Here is a 19142-nt window from a genome sequence, read left to right as displayed (position 1 = left end):
TAGACATACACTCACGAACACATTCTTAATCTGATGTGCGCTCACACACAGGCACAGTCTCAGTCTTTTATATATATATATATATATATACTGAAAAAAAAAAAATAAAGGAGAATAAAACCCAAGGACTCAGAGAAGGACACCTATGAACTGCACATAGTTCTCTGTTTTTTGTTTTTAGGCTTAGGTAGGAAGTTATTTTGTAGTTGAATGATTTCACTCTAGTGCCATTTTAAATCAGAATGTTTTAAAATATATAACTTTGTTCTACATGCCATGGGATCTTAGAATATTTTGCATGTAAGACTATTCAGTGATTTGCTAAAATGAAAATAATGCAGAGTAACAATATGGAAGTCATATTGAACTTGATAGGTCCTGCAGTTACATTTTTGCTTGTTATACTTTAAGTATCCAATTTCATCCTCTAATCTTCTCCCATCAATATTTCAACTTTTTGCCCCAATTTGCTGTATTTACATCACTTAAATTTTCATTTTTACTTTTACAATTATCAGTTCACTTCAGTTCAGTTCAGTCGCTCAGTTGTGTCTGACTTTTTGACCCCATGAATCGCAGCATGCCAGGTCTCCCTGTCCATCACCAACTCCAGGATTTCACTCAGATCCGTGTCCATTGAGTCGAAGATGCCATCAGTCACCTCATCCTCTGTTGTCCCCTTTTCCTCCTGCCCCCAATCGCTCCCAGCACCAGAGTCTTTTCCAGTGAATCAACTCGTCACATGAGGCAGCCAAAGTACTGGAATTTAAGCTTTAGCATCATTCCTTCCAAAGTTCACCCAGGGCTGATCTCCTATAGAATGGACTGGTTGGATATCGTTGCAGCCCAAGGGACTCTCAAGAGTCCTTTTCAACACCACAGTTCAAAAGCATCAATTCTTCAGTGCTCAGGTTTCTTTACAGTCCAACTCTCACATCCATACATGACCGCTGGAAAAAAACATAGCCTTGACTAGACGTACATTTGTTGGCAAAGTAGTACCTCTGCTTTTCAATAGGCTATCTAGTTTGGTCTTAACTTTTCTTCCAAGGAGTAAGTGTCTTTTAATTTCATGGCTGCAGTCACCATCTGCAGTGAGTTTGGAGCCCCCCAAAATAAAGTCTCACACTATTTCAACTGAAAGAGTTTCCATTGTTTTACAGTGAAAATCTGAAAGTGTTTTCATTGTTTTACAATTTTAGGCACCAATTAGAAAGTAAATATATAAAGGAAAGAAAATTTGAATTCATGTGCAAGGTTTCCCTAATGTATCAAGCTATTGTCTTTATACTTTTGAGAATTAAGGATAGCAAAATGTTGAAGCCATCTGGGAATTGATCACCAAGGCAAAGGATCATGTATCCAGACCTCCTTTGGTTAGACAATTGAAGTACAGGTTAATGATATACTTTCATGAGGGAACACAAACAGTAGATTTTCAAAATGATATATTGAATGTCCATATCCATGCTTCTTCCAAATTATCACAGAGGACTAAGTGAATTAATCCTGTTCTTTCTGAGAAGGGCCTGCCACTCAAACAGAGCATGAAAAAGATTCAAAAGCAACTGAGAAGGATTAATCAGTACATGACAATGAAATGTAAGATGGAATCAACTTTAAGGTGATATTGCTCAAAACATGCAAATTTGACTACATGGTAACACATCTGAAATCTAAAACAAGGCCATTGTTTTTGGGCTTGAAATGGTAACTAAGGACACAATTTCAATAGCTCTTACAATGGCTCCAAAATGCTTACCTCTCTAAAGCATAGTATTCTCACTTACATTTAATGAAACGTTTCAGTGAAAGAAAAAGAGTGCGTTTTCTCGACCACTCCCTTGTCTACACAGATATTCGACAGATATCGGCCCATTAGCTGCAAGAATGAGAACGTTGAACTTAACTTCGTGTTGTCCTATGGGGATTACCATACCAAAGCAGGGACATGACTTAATATTGCCACTGCCATCTGAAGGAATGACCACAAATTTGTGATTGCCACCATTTCTAGGTAGTCTTCATGACAATGTGGATAGTGCAGCAAGCAGAGACTCTGCTCAGAGTATTCCGAAGTGAAATATATTTAGGATCAACCATTGATTTTGATCCTTGCTTACTCCATGAGGACCATGAGTTACCTTTCACTTTCAGGATAGGAAAAGGACTGTCGTGGGCTGATATATCGCTATACATGACTGGAAATTTAGAAGGCTCCATCGTCAGTCAAGAATAACTGCTCTGAAATGGAGATACAATGTAGTTCTGAGAAGTAGATGTAGTTGTAGTAGCAAAGCCCTCAACGTGGACATTTACTTGAGTGTAGCTGCTATGTGAATGTGAATTAAAAATGTTCAACGTGTTGCAAAGAGCAGGTTGACCTACCACAATCTGGTCTGTTTGTCTAACTGATATTGCTGATGGAGAAGGTAAGTCACATGGAGATAGGGCACTTGTATTAGCAACTATCTGGCTGGTATGAGGCTTTTGTATGAAAGGCACTCTTAAACTTATGGAGGCTGAAAATGCACTCTCTCCTTTGGTTTCTGGAAGAAAATCAAGTTATGATCATCTTTGTTGACACTTCCTTTAATATACTTATTGTTATCTCTAACTAGTGAAGATATTGGAGACACATTGTGAATCCCAACTCTTCTTTGCATTGTTACTAAAAGTTGGGGATGGACGGTTTTGAACTTTGATTTATAGTAGGTCTGTAACTAAAATCAAAGGATTAAATTATTTAGTTTCTTTACAAACCAAGGTAAAACTGATAAAGCTAAGCTATAAAAATGTATTCCTTTAACGACACCAATTAAATAGCATCAAATAAAACATCTCCTTTAGCAGTTTAACAAGTAAAATTTCAAAAGAAATATGCTCTTCAACTAAAAATATGATGTATATATGCAGTTAATACCACTTTCATTGGCTTCATAATTTGTATCTGGTTTCAGGTTGCTAGGAAACTTTTTTAAATATCCAACATTTTAACCTTCAGCTGTTCTCAACTTTAAAAAATAAAACGTTTTCAAAAATTTGTATCTCAAATTCAAATTCCGTTTTAACTACATATGTGAACGTGCTTTCTAGGTCACACGATTTAATCTTCAGTTTGGTTCAGTTCAGTTGTTCAGTTGTGTCTGACCCTTTGCCACCCCATGAGTTGCAGCACGCCAGGCCTCCCTGTCCATCACCAACTCCCAGAGTTCACTCAGACTCACATCCATCGAGTTCGTGATGCCATCCAGCCATCTCATCCTCTGTCCTCCCCTTCTCCTCCTGCCCCCAATCCCTCCCAGCATCACAGGCTTTTCCAATGAGTCAACTCTTTGCATGAGGTGGCCAAAGTACTGGAGCTTCAGCTTTAGCACCATTCCTTCCAAAGAAATCCCAGGGCTGATCTCCTTCAGAATGGCCTGGTTGGATCCCCTTGCAGTCCAAGAGACTCTCAAGAGTCTTCTGCAACACCAGTAAGAAAGCATCAATTCTTCAGTGCTCAGCCTTCTTCACAGTCCAACTCTCACATCCATACATGACCACAGGAAAAACCATAGTCTTGACTAGACAGACCTTAGTTGGCAAAGTAATGTCTCTGTTTTCGAATATGCTATCTAGGTTGGTCATAACTTTTCTTCCAAGGAGTAAACGTCTTTTAAGTACATGGCTGCAATCACCATCTGCAGTGATTTTGGAGCCCCCCAAAATAAAGTCTCACACTGTTTCCACTGCTTCCCCATCTATTTCCCATGAAGTGGTGGACCAAATGCCATGATCTTCATTTTCTGATTGTTGAACTTTAATACAACTTTTACACTCTCCTCTTTCACTTTCATCAAGAGACTTTTTGGTTTCTCTTCACTTTCTGCCATAAGGGTGGTGTCATCTGCATATCTGAGGTTATTGATATTTCTCCCAGCAATCTTGATTCCATCTTGTGTTTCTTCCAGTCCAGCGTTTCTCATCATGTACTCTGCATATAAGTTAAATAAGCAGAGTGACAACATACAGCCTTGACACACTCCTTTTCCTACTTGGAATCAGTCTGTTGTTCCATGTCCAGTTCTGTTGCTTCCTGACCTGCATATAGATTTCCTCAAAAGGCATATTGCCAAAAATTGAAATTTTTGGAATATCTTGCTCAAAAGAGATATGTTTTCTTCTTCCAGAAAGTCAGGTTATGAAGCAGATCTTTGTAAAATTGTGTTGCTTTTTACAAAACCCATAAACATTAAGCTGTCAAACTAAACTTTTCATACTGTTGGTTTCAATTATTCTTAAAGGCTCCTTTCTTTCCAAGACCTTTTTCTTAAAAAGTTCTTCATTGATCACTACTAATGCCATGCTCGTCCAACCAAATAGATTCAAGCTGATAATTTGCAACTATATTCCAAAGTTTTGCAGAAATGTGAATGAAAGAAAATCATACATTTCATCTGTTTCACAGATAGAATATGTATAGTGTGGCCTTTTGATCACAACATCCTCAGTCAAAGCCTGAAAAGCATATTCTTCAATCATTGATCTCAAAACCGAGTCCCCAGTAAGTGTATTATCATCCAAAGAAGATTTAATGGAGGTTTCTGTACCAGTAGATTCATCATTAGGAGGCCCATCTTGAATTTCTGAAGAAATATTGCCATCTCAGAGAAATCTTTCTTCAGATATATTTCTCATATGTCTGATTTTACACACTGCAACTTCAAGTGCTGCTTGGCTGGCCTACAGAGAGATACTCTCTAGACCTTCACAGTGATTCTCAAAGTCAAAAAGTTGTGACATCACCAAGTCACTGGTGTCCTAGCAATGGAAGGTTAACTGTGACATCACAAAGTCAGTGGTCTCCTAGCAACTGAAGGGTAATGTTCAAACAGGGTTTAATTCAGCATCAACTTAAAATACAAACTGCTTACAGAAATCGTAACCAAAGCCATGAAACCTGCAAAACCCCATTCGTAAAGTATTTTTACACAGAAAAATTACATCAATAAATCTTCCTGGTTTCTGAAATAAAAGTGATTTATCACCCTCTATACACACATTCTTAATATTCATTACTGTTATCCAAGCACACTTGGGTCTACTCGCTACTGTGCAGTAAAATCAATCAAATAACTCTGGGCTTCAGTGAAAGCACGTGTTAACTATAGGACCGAGCAAGGAGTCCTAGCAGTCTTAGGTGCTTCAAAGACCCAAATCCCCACATGCTTTCAGGGGAAGGATTTTAATGACTGATCACACACCACAGTTTTGGGAGTATTCTACTAATGGCCTATTACTGAGGATATTGGGAGTCCACATCATCGACAGTCTGTTTCCAACTACTCTGTGGTCTATGTACATGCAGTTTAGCCTGGTTGTGGCTTAAGCATCTCGAAAAATGTTCCCAGGATATTGCTCAGAATGTTATCAATGTCCCTTGAGGAAGAGCTAAAGACCTTTGACATTGCTTAATGGCTAAATCGTTACTATTGCCTATCGCTTGAATATTTTCCTTTGTTTCCAGTTTTTCTAGCTTCTCTGATCAAAATTACTGTCAGAACATGAGGAGGTATACAGACGTCCAGTTCTTGAAGTGTTTTAATCTGCAATATTTTTTTCTATTTCCTGTTGAGATGGAGCAAGGAGTTGGAAATAATTCTGGGATCTAAGCTTGATATCAATATTTTCAGTTATGGAAACATATCTGTCTATTTTATATCTATATACATAAATATCTATGCATATAAATATAAATAGAAATATATATTTCTATATCTATTTTTTTCATTAAACCTGGACAAATCTTATATTTTACACGCAGCCATAAAACATATTTTGAAGCATTTCTACGTACATATATTGAAAAACTGAGTAGACTTTCGAATCATTCTATATTTGCGTTTGAATTTTTTCTATGCTATTATACCTAACAGGAAGTAAAGGCCATTGTACTTGTTTTATATGCGTACACATACACACATTTGTATATTTGTGGATATGTCAAAATATAATTTTAAGTAACTTTATTTAGGTGGTCAAACCCTTTGCTTGCTCCCAAAATTTTAAATGAAATGTTTGGGGATCCCAACATTACTTAATAAATCACAGGCTGAATACTTAAGATCCAGTTGCTAAAAGGCTCTCATTTAATCTAGCTCATCTTCCACTCTTCTTTCTGTTATAAGAGGTGGGGTTCATACATATGAGGACACCTTGAGGCCATAAAATAGGAACTCTCATTTACTTAGAGATATTGTTCGCAGAAAGCTGTTGCTCTCCCCACGCTGGATACCATTTTAAACATTCAAGTCTGTAGTAACATTGGAACACATAGGAACCACATGCACAATAGTCAACCAGCTGGATTTGAAATAACAGATACCCATTTAATGGGTAAAATATATGTCCTGTGCACTGTGCATAGATCACAGACAGGCTCTTCTGACTTGCTGAAGATTGAAATTATGTGATGTGTAAATCAAATCACTTCTCCATAATTCAGTATGTAAAGTTTTCTTTCATCACTTACAACTTCTGTTACCAAATATTTAAATAGAAATCATTGATGACCAAAATTTCTCTCTCTTCATCCCACAGAGGTTCAGCTTCCTGTCCCGTCAACATCATTTATTGCTGAGGTCCAGCCTCAGCAGAGTCCAGGGATATCCTCAGGATGGATGACCTCGGTGAATGAAAAAAGATAGATAAAGAGATAAAGAAAGAGACATGGGGTGACCAAGCTTCTTCGAGTGAGGCTCATTTACTTTATTCTTCTTGGGGCTTTTATACCCTGTGTTATACATACAGCAAGGTGAAAAATGCAGAGTCAACTCACTATTCCATCAGTAATAACTTTCATCGATATCAGGTTCTTTCCTGCAAAAGTCTTATTTTCTGTACATCATCTTCTATTCCAGAGGCCTGATGATATTCCATGACCTCCTTTAGATAAAGGTTGGTCAGTCAGAACAGCAGACAATGATTTTTCCTTAAAATGTTTCTTCTTAAATTGTTAGCCTGTGTCACCCTTAAAGTACAGTTGCATTTTTATGGAGCAAAGATTCACCAGGTTACAGCAAAGAAAGAACTTATTAACTCAAAGTCTAATGTTGCTAATGCTAAGGCTATTACTTTTCTACATCCTGACTATATGCACTCCCAGGAACACAATGGATGAGGGATGTGAGAATTTTGCAGTAAGCATAGGCTCAACATGACCTTGTCATGGGTCAGATGGCCCAGGGATTCCCTCGAGTCCTGCATGACCTTGTCATGGCGGGGATCTCCCATGCTGGCTCCCGGCAATTTATTTTGTTGACCTTGTCATGGGGGGGGGGGGGGATCTCCCATGCTGGCTCCCGGCAATTTATTTTGTTCCTTGTCCTACTTTGTATTTTTGTAGTAGCCACATTAGATAAAATCTAACTAGATAACATGAACAGGCTCAATATATTATGTTAATGGAAAAATACATTATAGGGTGTGTATTTTGCAATATTTAACCCAGTCGTCACAGAAGTATGACACAGGTGCTCCAGCAGGAAACTTAAAACCAGTAGTATAATATATAATGTGTAACTATCATCTTAGAATATTATCAAAAAATAATTTCTTATCCAAAACAGCGAGGGAAAACAAAGGTACAAGAATACAATAATTCTCAATGTTCATAGGAAAACAGGATAAACAGTACATTTGAATTCTCTGCTGCTGTGCTAAGTCACTTCAGTCGTGTCTGAATCTGTGCAATCCCAAAGACGTCAGCTCACCAGGCTCGCTAGTCCCTGGGATTCTCCAGGAAAGAACACTGGAGTGGCTTGCCATTTCCATCTCAGTATTACACAAAGTAAGATCATGACATCTGGTGCCACAGTTTCATAGCAAATGGAAGTGGAAAAGACAGAAACAGAGACAGTTTACCTCTTTTGGCTCAAAATTCACTGCAGATGGTGATGGCAGCTATAAAATTAGAAGAGAATTGCTTCCTGGAAGGAAGGCTTTCACAAATTTAGAAAGTATGTTAAAAACTGAAGACATGACTTGACCAATGGAGGCACTTTGAGTCACATCTATGGTGTTTCCAGTAGATATGTAGAGATGTGAGAACATCAAATTGCTCTGCTAGGGATGACTTGTGAGTGTCCATTGGATTTCAAGGCAATCAAGCCAGTCAAACATAAAGGAAATCAACTCTGAAGAAGGATTATGATCACTGATATTGAAGATGAGGCCCCAATGCTTTGACCACCTGAGGAAAAACTGACTCAATAGAAAAGACCCTGATTCTTAGGAAACAATGATATCAAAAGGAGACATTGGTGAAAAAGAATGAGAAGATTGTCTTGCTTCACCCATTCAATGGATGTGATTTCAGGCAGAGCCTGGGTGATGGAGAGGGACAGACAGGCCTTGTGTGCTGCAGTCCAAGGGGTCACAGAGAGTCAGACATGACCCTGAGAATGAACAACAACAATATTTTAGTTAATAAAATGGATCTTCCATGATCGTGGTGGGATCTAAATACTGTTAGAGGAATAAGAGGCACAGTTTAATTTCTCCCACACAAATCTATCAAAGGATCGACTGCACATGGAACACCTTCCAGAAATCATTTTGAACAATGTTGATGGGCCCTAGAAACCGAGAAAGGAAAACCCATCTATTAAAAAGGAGGTAGGACAAAATAAGAGAAGTAAGGGAAGAAAAGTTTTTAGGGATCAAGACACCCCCCTCCCCTTGGAGAGGGAGTCCTAAAGGAGGAAAATTAACACAAGATAGGAAACCCTATCTCATACGTGTCAGTGGGGGTGGGGGTGGGGGGAGAAGAACCAGGGGGAAAAGAACAAAAAAGAACAAAAGCAATAGATTATGCCAATAAATGTAATTACTAGCCAAGAAGAGGCTCAGATGCTTCTGTCCACTATCATATATGAGGCCTGGAAAGGAGGCCTGTGATGTATCAAACACACCATGGTTAGAACCAGGATTTCGTGCCCTGAGGACAATCTGATGGAGCTAACGTGACAAAGAAACATAAACCATGGGAACACTAGAGACAGCCATTTTAGAAAGGACCTTTCCTACAAGAAGGCTCTAAGGCTGCACAGTGAATCATGGCACACTCACAGAACAGAGGACTATGCACTAGAAAAAGCAAATAATAATAATAATAATTTTTATTATTTTTGAAATATGAGATCTATTTCTATATGAGTTCCTTAACTTGTAACAATGTTAGTCCTTTTTAATAACCTAAACTTTTATTTCTCCTATTATTACCTTTCAAATAAAAGCACATACATCTATTATTTAAACACTTCTTCATATATATATATATATATATATATATGTATGTATGTATGTATGTATGTATATGAATGAATTTGGCCTCTATTTTCTTTTTTTGCACTATGTAAACGAGTCTAGTTTTTATACTTGATTCTTAAGATTTGCTTTCCACAAATTGTTTTCAATGTTGTAACATTAGGAATACAATCTTTAGGAACTGATTTCACTTATGAGGTCATCAGACTACAGACGCACTGAAACCATATTCTCAGAAAAATAGCCAATCTTGTCACACTGACCGAGGCCTTGTCTAACTCAATGAAACTAAGGAATGTCATGTGGTGCCAGCCAGGATGGGAGGGTCATGGTGAAGAGGTCTGACAGAATGTGGTCCTTGGAGAAGGGAATGGCAAACCACTTCAGTATCCTTGCCTTAAGAACCCCATGAAGAGTATGAAAAGGCAAAATGATAAGATACTGAATGAGGAACTCCCCAGATTGCTTGGTGCCCAGTATTCTACTGGAGATCAGTTGGGAAATAACTCTAGAGGGAGGAAGAAAAAGCAAAAACAATATCCAATTGTGGGTGTGACTGGTGATAGAAGCAAGGTCTGATGTTATAAAGAGCAATATTACCTATGAACCCTGAATGTCATGTCCATGAATCAAGGCAAATTGAAAGTGGTCAAACAGGAGATGGTAAAAGTGAAGGTCGACATTTTAGGTATCAGTGAACTAAAATGGACTGGAATGGGGTTAACTTAACTCAAATGACCATTATATCTACTTCTGTGGGCAGGAATCCCTTAGAAGAAATGGAGTAGCCATCATGGTCAACAAAAGAGTCGTAAATGCAGTACTTAGATGCAATCTCAAAAATGAAAGAATGATCTCTGTTCATTCCCAAGGCAAACCATTCAATACCACGGTAATCCAAGACTTTGCCCTAACCAGAAATGTTGAAGAAGCTAAAGTTGAATGGTTCTATGAAGACTTACAAAACATTTTAGAATTAGTATCCAAAAAAAAAAAAAAAGATATCATTTTCATTATAGGGGGCTGGTATGCAAAAGTAGGAAATCAAGAAACACTTGGTGTAACGGCCAAATTTGGCATTGGAGTACTGAATGAAGCAATACAAAACTAATAGAGTTTTTCCAACAGAATGCACTGGTCATAGCAAACAGCCTCTTCCAAAAACACAAGAGAAGACTATGCAAGGAAATCACCAGATGGTCAAGACAGAATTCAGGTTAATTCTATCTTTGCAGCCAAAGAAGGAGAAAGTATACAGTCATCATAACCAAGACTGGAACTGACTGTGGCTCAGAACATGAACTTCTTTTTTGCCAAATTCAGATTTAAATTGAATAAAGTAGGGTAAACCACTAGACCATTCAGATAAGACCTAAGACAAATCCCTTATCATTGTACAGTGAAATATAGATTTAAGGGACTATATCTGATAGTTTTAAGGGACTAGATGTGACAGACAAAGTGCCTGATGAACAATGGATGGAGTTTCATGACATTGTACAGGAAACAGGGGCTAAGATCATACCCCTAGAAATGAAATGCAAAATAGCAAAATGGCTATCTGAGGAGGCCCTACAAATAGCTGTGGAAAAAAAAAAAAAAAGAAAGAAAGAAAAAGAAAAAAACAGCAAAAACGATAAAAAAAGATACCTGTAGCTGAATACATAGATTCAAAAGAAAAGCAAACATAGATAAGGAAGCCTTCCTCAGTGATCAATTCAAAGAAATAGAAGAAAACAGCAGAATGGGAATGACTAGAGTTCTCTTTAATAAAATTTAAAATACAAAGAAAATATTTCATGCAAAATGGGTTTGATAAAGGACAGAAATGTTATAGATCAAACAGAAGTAGAAGATATTATGAGAAGGTGGCAAGAACACACAGGATCAGTTCAGTTCAGTTCAGTTCCGTCCAGTTCAGTCCCTCAGTCGTGTCCGATTCTTTGTGACCCCATGAACTGCAGCATACCAGGCCTCACTGCCCATCACCAACTCCAGAATTTCACTCAGACTCACATCTATCAATTCCGTGATGCCATCCAGCCATCTCATCCTCTGTCGTCCCCTTCTTCTCCTGCCCCCAATCCCTCACAGCATCAGAATCTTTTCCAATAAGTCAGCTCTTCACATGAGGTGGTCAACGTACTGGTGTTTCAGCTTTAGCATCATCCTCTCTAAAGAAATCCCAGGGCTGATCTCCTTCAGAATGGACTGGTTGGATCTCCTTGTAGCCCAAGGGACTCTCAAGAGTCTTCTCCAACACCACAGTTCAAAAGCGTCAATTCTTCACCACTCAGCCTTCTTCACAGTCTAACTCTCACATCCATACATGACCAGTTAAAAAACCATAGCCTTGACTAGACGGATGTTAGTTGGCAAAGTAATGTCTCTGCTTTTGAATACACTACCTAGGTTGGTCATAACTTTTCTTCTAAGAAGTAAGCACCTTTTAATTTCATAGCTACAATCACCACCTGCAGTGATTTTGGAGCCCCCAAAAATAAAGTCTGACACTGTTTCCACTATTTCCCCATCTATTTCCCATGGAGTGATGGGACCAGATGGCATGATCTTCGTTTTCTGAAAGTTGAGCTTTAAGACAACTTTTGCACTCTTCTTTTTCACTTTCATCAAGAAGTTTTATAACTCCTCTTCACTTTCTGCCATAAGGGTGGTGTCATTTGCATAGCTGAGGTTATTGATATTTCTCCCAATAATCTTGATTCCAGCTTGTGTTTCTTCCAGTCCAGCATTTCTCATGATGTACTCTGCATAGAAGTTAAATAAGCAGGGTGACAATATACAGACTTGACCTACTCCTTTTCCAATTTGGAAACAGTCTGTTGCTCCATGTCCAGTTCATACTGTTGCTTCCCGACCTGCATACAGATTTCTCAAGAGGCAAGTCAGGTGGTCTGGTATTCCCATCTCTCTCAGAATTTTCCACAGTTTATTGTGATCCACAGAGTCAAAGGCTTTGACCTAGTCAAAGCAGAAATGTATGTTTTCCTGGAACTATCTTGCTTTTTTCCATGATTCAGCGGATGTTGACAATTTGATCTCTGGTTCCTCTCCTTTTCTAAAACCAGCTTGAACATCAGGAAGGTCATGTTTCACATATTGCTGAAGCCTTGCTTGGAAATTTTGAGCATTACTTTACTAACATGTGAGATGAGTGCAATTGTGCGGTAGTTTGAGCATTCTTTGGCATTGCCTTATTTTGGAACTGGAATGAAAACTGACCTTTTCAGGTCCTGTGGCCACTGCTGAGTTTCCAAATTTGCTGGCATATTAAGTGCAGCACTTTCGCAGCATCGTCTTGCAGGATTTGAAATAGCTCAACTGTAATACCATCACCTCCACTTGCTTTATTCATAGTGTTGCTTTCTAGGGCCCACTTGACTTCGCATTCCAGGATGTCTAGCTCTAGATGAGTGATCATATTATCATGATTATCTGGGTCGTGAAGATCTTTTTTGTACAGTTCTTTTGTGTATTCTTGCCACCTCTTAATATCTTCTGCTTCTGTTAGGTCCCTACCATTTCGTTGAATTTTATCAAAAAAATTTCTCCAACTATTGAGGTAATCATATGGTTTTAATCCTTCACTATACATTGACATGCAGCAGTGAAGAATGTTTCCATATCTGGAATATACCCCACACTTAACAACGGTGTTCAGCCCTTTTATGGTATTGGTGGATTTTTTTTTTTTTTTTGCTACTATTTTGTTAAGGATTTTTGCCTCTGTTCATCTATATGATATTGGTCTCTAACTTTCGTTTTCTGTGTTATCTTGGTGTTGGTGTCAGGGTCACGGTGACTTGTAGGATGAGTTTGGGTTTTCCTTCAACTCTAGAATTTTGGGAAAGGTTCAGAAGTGCATGTGCTAGCAGTCTTCTGACTGGTTTATAAAATTTCCATGTGAAGCCATTTGGCTTTAAGTTTGTCAACTGGAAAGTTTTCATCACAGTTTCAATATTATTGCTTGTGATTTATCTCTTCATATTTCTGTTTCCTCATAGCTGAATTTCTGAGTGTTTGTCCATGAATCAGATTCTAAACTTTATTGATGTACAGTTGTTTGCTGTAGTCTCTTAAGATTCTTCGTTTTTTTCTGTGATATCAGCTATAATGTCATCCTTCATCATGTTAAATTTGATTGATCTGTTTGTCCTTTTTTTCTTAATAAGTCCGGACCCTGATTTATATATTTTGTTTCTCCTCTTCAAGAGATCAATTTTAATGATACTGATTTTAACTGTCTTTTTCCATCATTTCCTTTCTTTAATTTCTGCTCTGATTTTTATCTTTTTTTTGCCCTTCTATTCAATTTGGGAATTGTTGTCTGCATTTTTGTTTTTTTTCCTTTCTCTAAGTGGTTTAGATTTAAGGTTATGTTAATTACTTGAGATGTGTAGTATTTATAAACTTTACTCTTTGACTGCTTTAGCATACTCAACAATTTTCAGATAATCATATTTTTAATATTATTTGCTTCTAAGACATTTCTTTCATTTTCTTTCACATTTCTTAAGTGATCTCTTGGCCATGTAGATGCATGTTTATTAGTCTACATGGATTCATGTTTTTCACAGTCCTTGCCTGCAAAATCTGGTATGTAAATCATAGCATTGTGATTGATACAGTTACCACTATCTTAAATTTACCAAGGCTTGATTTGAGATCCACTTTGTGATATATCTTGAAGATATTTTATTTTCACTTTACACAAATATATATTCTGCTGTGTTTCAGTGAAATATTCTCTAAGTATCAATTAAGTTTGTCAGGTCACTTGTGCCTTTGAACAGTTGTTTTTCATTTTAAACTTCATTTCTAATTGGGGGATAATTTCTTTCCAATGTAGTGTTGGCTTTTGCTTTACAACAGTGTGTATTAGCATATAGGAGACCAAAGTCCTTTTTTGTGTTGTTAATTGTTTGCCATTAGTTCTTCATTTTTCTAGGCCCTTCAGAAATGTTTCTTTGTCTTTTTTCCATTCCATTTCTAGAATGTTTTATCACCTTTAATACCACAATATCCAAGTCATTTTCAGGGAACATGCCCATTTTTTCTTTATGTTTTGAATTTTTACCACATTCCTTTGCCCACCACATATTTCTCTCTCTTCACATTTCTCTATTTACTGTGTTAATGGTTATTTATTCACAAACTGCTGTGTTACAGTTATTTGCTCCTTGTCTCCAGTACAAGTCAATAAAGTTGGTTGAGTGGCTAGTGTGGGCTTTGGAGTTGGAGAGACTGACAACAATGTTCTTGAGTCTGCATCTTAGTCTTCCCTCTCTAATAGTGGGACCATATCTGTTCCTGTCATTTGTAGGTGTCTATGGGATTAGTCTGACATTAGGCAGTCTACCTGCTGATGAGTGGCTGTGTTTTTCTGTTTTACTTGTTGTGTGGTGTGAGGCATCAGCTCTGGGTTGCACAGACAGTTGAATGCAGTAAATCTGAGATTAAGAGGCCTTTAGGAGACTGTCACCTGATAATATTCACTGGTGACAGGAATTATCTGGTGTCCCATGATCCTGGTCTCAGTGTGAGAGGTTGTAGCAGAATGAAAGGACAAGGGATTCTTGGCCTCTAGAGGAGAGGAATTCAATCTGGGGCCATAGACAATGCTAGATCACTCAGAGCTTTGTATAATAAAGTTTTATTAAAGTATAAAGGATATAGAGGATACTTCTGACATCAGCATCAGAAGGGGACAGAAAGAGTATCCCCCTGCTAGTCTTCAGCTGGATGTTTATAGTCACTACTAGTCTGTTACTGAAAGAAAGGAATGTTTTAAAATTCAGAGTGATACCAGGCCCCCTCACCCATTAGATGCTTTTTGGGATAATCTTGGCATCAGCCTATTCATCCCAGGCCATAAAATGATAAACTTGAATCTTGTAGAAGGACAAATTACCATGCAAATACTTTCGTTTACATAGATTAGGGAAATACTATCTGAGTATAACATACTGGCTTGTCAAGTAGGTTCTAAGGTATTAGGTGGAACTGACTTGAGGACAGAGTTTGAGGTAATAGCATAGTACATTAGCATAGTTTAAGACAAAAATTTCCATAAGGAAAATGCTTTGCTTATCTCAAGATTTGAGAATAGAAACTTTTGACGAAACCAGGTGTCATTCTGTTCAGTTCAGCTCAGTCACTCAGTCGTGTCTCACTCCTTGTGACCCCATGAATTGAACCACGCCAGGCCTCCCTGTCCATCTCCAACTCCCAGAGTTCACTCAGACTCACGTCCCTCGAGTCAGTGATGCCATCCAGTCATCTCATCCTCTGTCATCCCCTTCTTCTCCGGCCCACAATCCCTCCCAGCATCAGAGTCTTTTCAAATGAGTCAACTCTTCGTGTGAGGTGGCCAAAGAACTGGGGTTTCAGCTTTATCATCATTCCTTTCAAAGAAATCCCAGGATTGATCTCCTTCAGAATGGATTGGTTGGATCTCCTTGCAGTCCAAGGGACTCTCAAGAGTCTTCTCCAACACCACAGTTCAAAAACATCAATTCTTTGGTGCTCAGCCTTCTTCACCGTCCAACTCATATCCATACATGACTACTAGAAAAACCATAGCCTTGACCTGACTGACCTTAGTCCACAAAGTAACTATTGAACCACAATATTAAAAGAAACCTTCTTTTAAATTTGTATGGGAAAGGAAAATAAAAATCATTAGTTTGTTTCCTCCTGCCACTTAAGAGAGATAAAAATGTCTGACACTTGCAAGCTATTTCCTCTGTTTGTAGACCCCTGGCCTTCCTGCCTGTTACCCTCTCAGGTGCTGAAACTCGAAAAGGTCAGGCCCAACTTATGCCCAGGTAACTACAAGAGCATAGTAACAGATTGAGGAGATTAAAAAAAATAAGTAACATAGATAAATGTCAAATAGATAAATAAATAAAAGGCACCACAAGCAGTAAACACTACAGAGAAGACAACATATTCATAAAGAGAACCAATCAAGTAAATCTCAAGGCAAACAACAATACCAGAGCAGAGGGCCAACTGAGTAATAAGGAAAACAAATATGACAAGAAGATCAGAACAGCCCCCACAGAATAACAGAAAACCACAATTAACATAGAAATGCATACCTGTGTTAAAGAATGAAGTGATGCAACAGCAATAAAAGGCACAGAAAATAAGAAACCAAAGTAAAAGTAGACTTAGCTATACAAAAATGAAAATATGGTTGGAATAATCAAAGATCAATACAATGTGTAGTAACAATGAAGCCTACAACTAAGAAAAATAGTGCACCAAAAAGAAAACCACAACAATTCAATGCATCAAAAAAAATAACACATATTTCGTAATGTCTCATCTGTCAGTGTCCTAGTACTCAACGTGAGCCAGAGGACAACTACAACTCTTTGGGAAATTCCCAAAAGAGGGAGAGAACTGGACTCTGAATCTCTCTAAGGACTCCTCAGACTCAAAACTGCTATAATACCTGTGCTTTCTAACAGCTGCCTGAGCCTGGACATTCCCCACCCCACCCCCCCCATTTGACCTCTTCTCATTTAATCTGCAGCATACTCAACTTGTTGGAAGATTCTCAGTCCTCTTCCTTAATGGGTATGTCCCTATGTCTCAGGTGTAATTTTCATCCTTCCTCACATGTGATCACCAAACGAGTCTAACCTGAGACACTTGTGGCACACTGGGATCTGCCATGTTGATGACAGGAGGTGGTACAGCCACTTGGAATGCTGCAACCATGGTGATGCCATTATGAATAGGAGCTAGCAGCAACAGACAGAAGAGCTTTGGCCTTCAGTTCAGTTCAGTTCAGTCGCTCAGTCTTGTCTGACTACTTGCAACCCCATGAATGGCAGTCCGCCAGGCCTCCCTGTCCATCACCGTCTCCTGGAGTTCAGTCAGACTCACGTCCATCAAGTCCGTGATGCCATCCAGCAATCTCATCCTCGGTCATCCCCTTCTCCTCCTGCCCCCAATCTCTCCCAGCATCAGGGTCTTTCCAATGAGTCAACTCTTTGCATGAGGTGGCCAAAGTACTGGAGTTTCAGCTTTAGCATCATTCTTTCCAAAGAAATCCAGGGTTGATCTCCTTCAGAAAGGACTGATTGGATCTCCTTGCAGTGCAAGGTACTCTCAAGCGTCTCTCCAACACCACAGTTCAAAAGCATCAATTATTTGGCGCTCAGCCTTCTTCATAGGCTAACTCTCACATCCATGCATGATCACTGGAAAAACCATAGCCTTGACTAGATGGACCTTACTTGGCAAGTAATGTCTCTGCTTTTGAATATGCTATCTAGGTTACTCATAACTTTTCTTCCAAGGAATAAGCGTCTTTTAATTTCATTGCTGCAATCACCATCTGCAGTGATTTTGGAGCCCCCCAAAATAAAGTCTGACACGGTTTCCACTATTTCTCCATCTATTTCCCATGAAGTGTTGGGACCAGATGCCATGATCTTCGTTTTCTGAATGTTGAACTTTAAGCCAACTTTTTCGCTCTCCTCCTTCACTTTTATCAAGAGGCTTTTTATCTCCTCTTCACTTTCTGCCAGAAGGATGGTGTTATCTACATATCTGAGGTTATTGATATTTCTCCTGACAATCTTGATTCCAGCTTGTGTTTCTTAAAGTCCAGCATTTCTCATGATGTACTCTGCATAGAAGTTAAATAAGGAGGGTGACAATATACAGCCTTGACATACTCCTTTTCCTATTTGGAACCAGTCTATTGTTCCATGTCCAGTTCATACTGTTGCTTCCTGATGTGCATATAGATTTCTCAAGAGGCAGGTTATGTGGTCTGGTATTCCTATCTCTATCAGAATTTTTGCACAGTTTATTGTGATCCACACAGTCAAAGGCTTTGGCCTAGTCAATAAAGCAGAAATAGATATTCTTCTGGAACTCTGTTGCTTTTTCATTGATCCAGCGGATGTTGGCAATGTGATCTCTGGTTCCTCTGCCTATTCTAAAACCAGCTTGAACATCAGGGAGTTCATGGTTCACGTATTGGTGAAGCCTGACTTGGATAATTTTGAGCATTACTTTACTAGCATGTGAGATGAGTGCAATTGTGTGGTAGTTTGAGCACTCTTTGGCATTGCCTTTCTTTGGAATTGGAATGAAAACTGACATTTTCCAGTTCTGTGGCCACTGCTGAGTTTCCCAAATTTGCTGACATATTCAGTGCAGCACTTTCACAGCATCATCTTTCAAGATTTGAAACAGCTCTACTAGAATTCCATCACCTCCACTAGCTTTGTTTGTAGTGATGCTTTCTAAGGCCCACTTGACTTCACATTCTAGGATGTCTGGCTCTAGATAAGTGATCACATTATCATGATTATCTGGGTCATGAAAATCTTTTTTGTACAGTTCTTCCATGGATTCTGGATCATTTTCTAGCCTGTGTTTGGAGGAGCATGAGTGGTACTTCTGCTGGTCTTTATTGCCTTGTGGTAGGTGTTAACAGGTGTGAAGGTGAGGGTGTGCCAAGGTGTTTCTACCTCCTGAGAGTGACATAGTACCTCTTCTTTGGCACTTTTGGAATTCTCAAAGGGCATTCCCTGATACACAACTATATGTACCTGCTCCATCAGGCCATTTCCACAGAGTCAAGAGCAGTCCTCTCCAAGGGTCCCTCTAAATCCTCTATTTCAGCTTCCAGATCCCATGCACACTGGCTGAGCTGCATTGCAGTTTCAGCCATATAGGGCCATGACACATATTGTCTGTGACTCTTGCTTAATCCAAATTATATTTCAGCAGCTGTTTTACCTTGTTTCCTTTCAGTCCAAAATAATTTACCCTTTAGTGAA

General features: G+C 38.7%; 1 pseudogene; it reads right to left on the bottom strand.

The window, feature by feature from the left end:
• Positions 1-2013: 2013 nt before the first annotated feature.
• LOC138431329 (heat shock transcription factor, Y-linked-like) lies at positions 2014-18920 on the bottom strand (annotated as a pseudogene).
• Between the last annotated feature and the right edge of the window lie 222 nt (positions 18921-19142).

Source organism: Ovis canadensis, chromosome Y (assembly GCF_042477335.2).
Source record: "Ovis canadensis isolate MfBH-ARS-UI-01 breed Bighorn chromosome Y, ARS-UI_OviCan_v2, whole genome shotgun sequence".
Classification (NCBI taxonomy): Eukaryota; Metazoa; Chordata; class Mammalia; order Artiodactyla; family Bovidae; genus Ovis; species Ovis canadensis.
The sequence above is the reverse complement of the archived record's forward strand: the minus strand, read 5'-3'. Positions and strand labels throughout refer to the sequence as shown.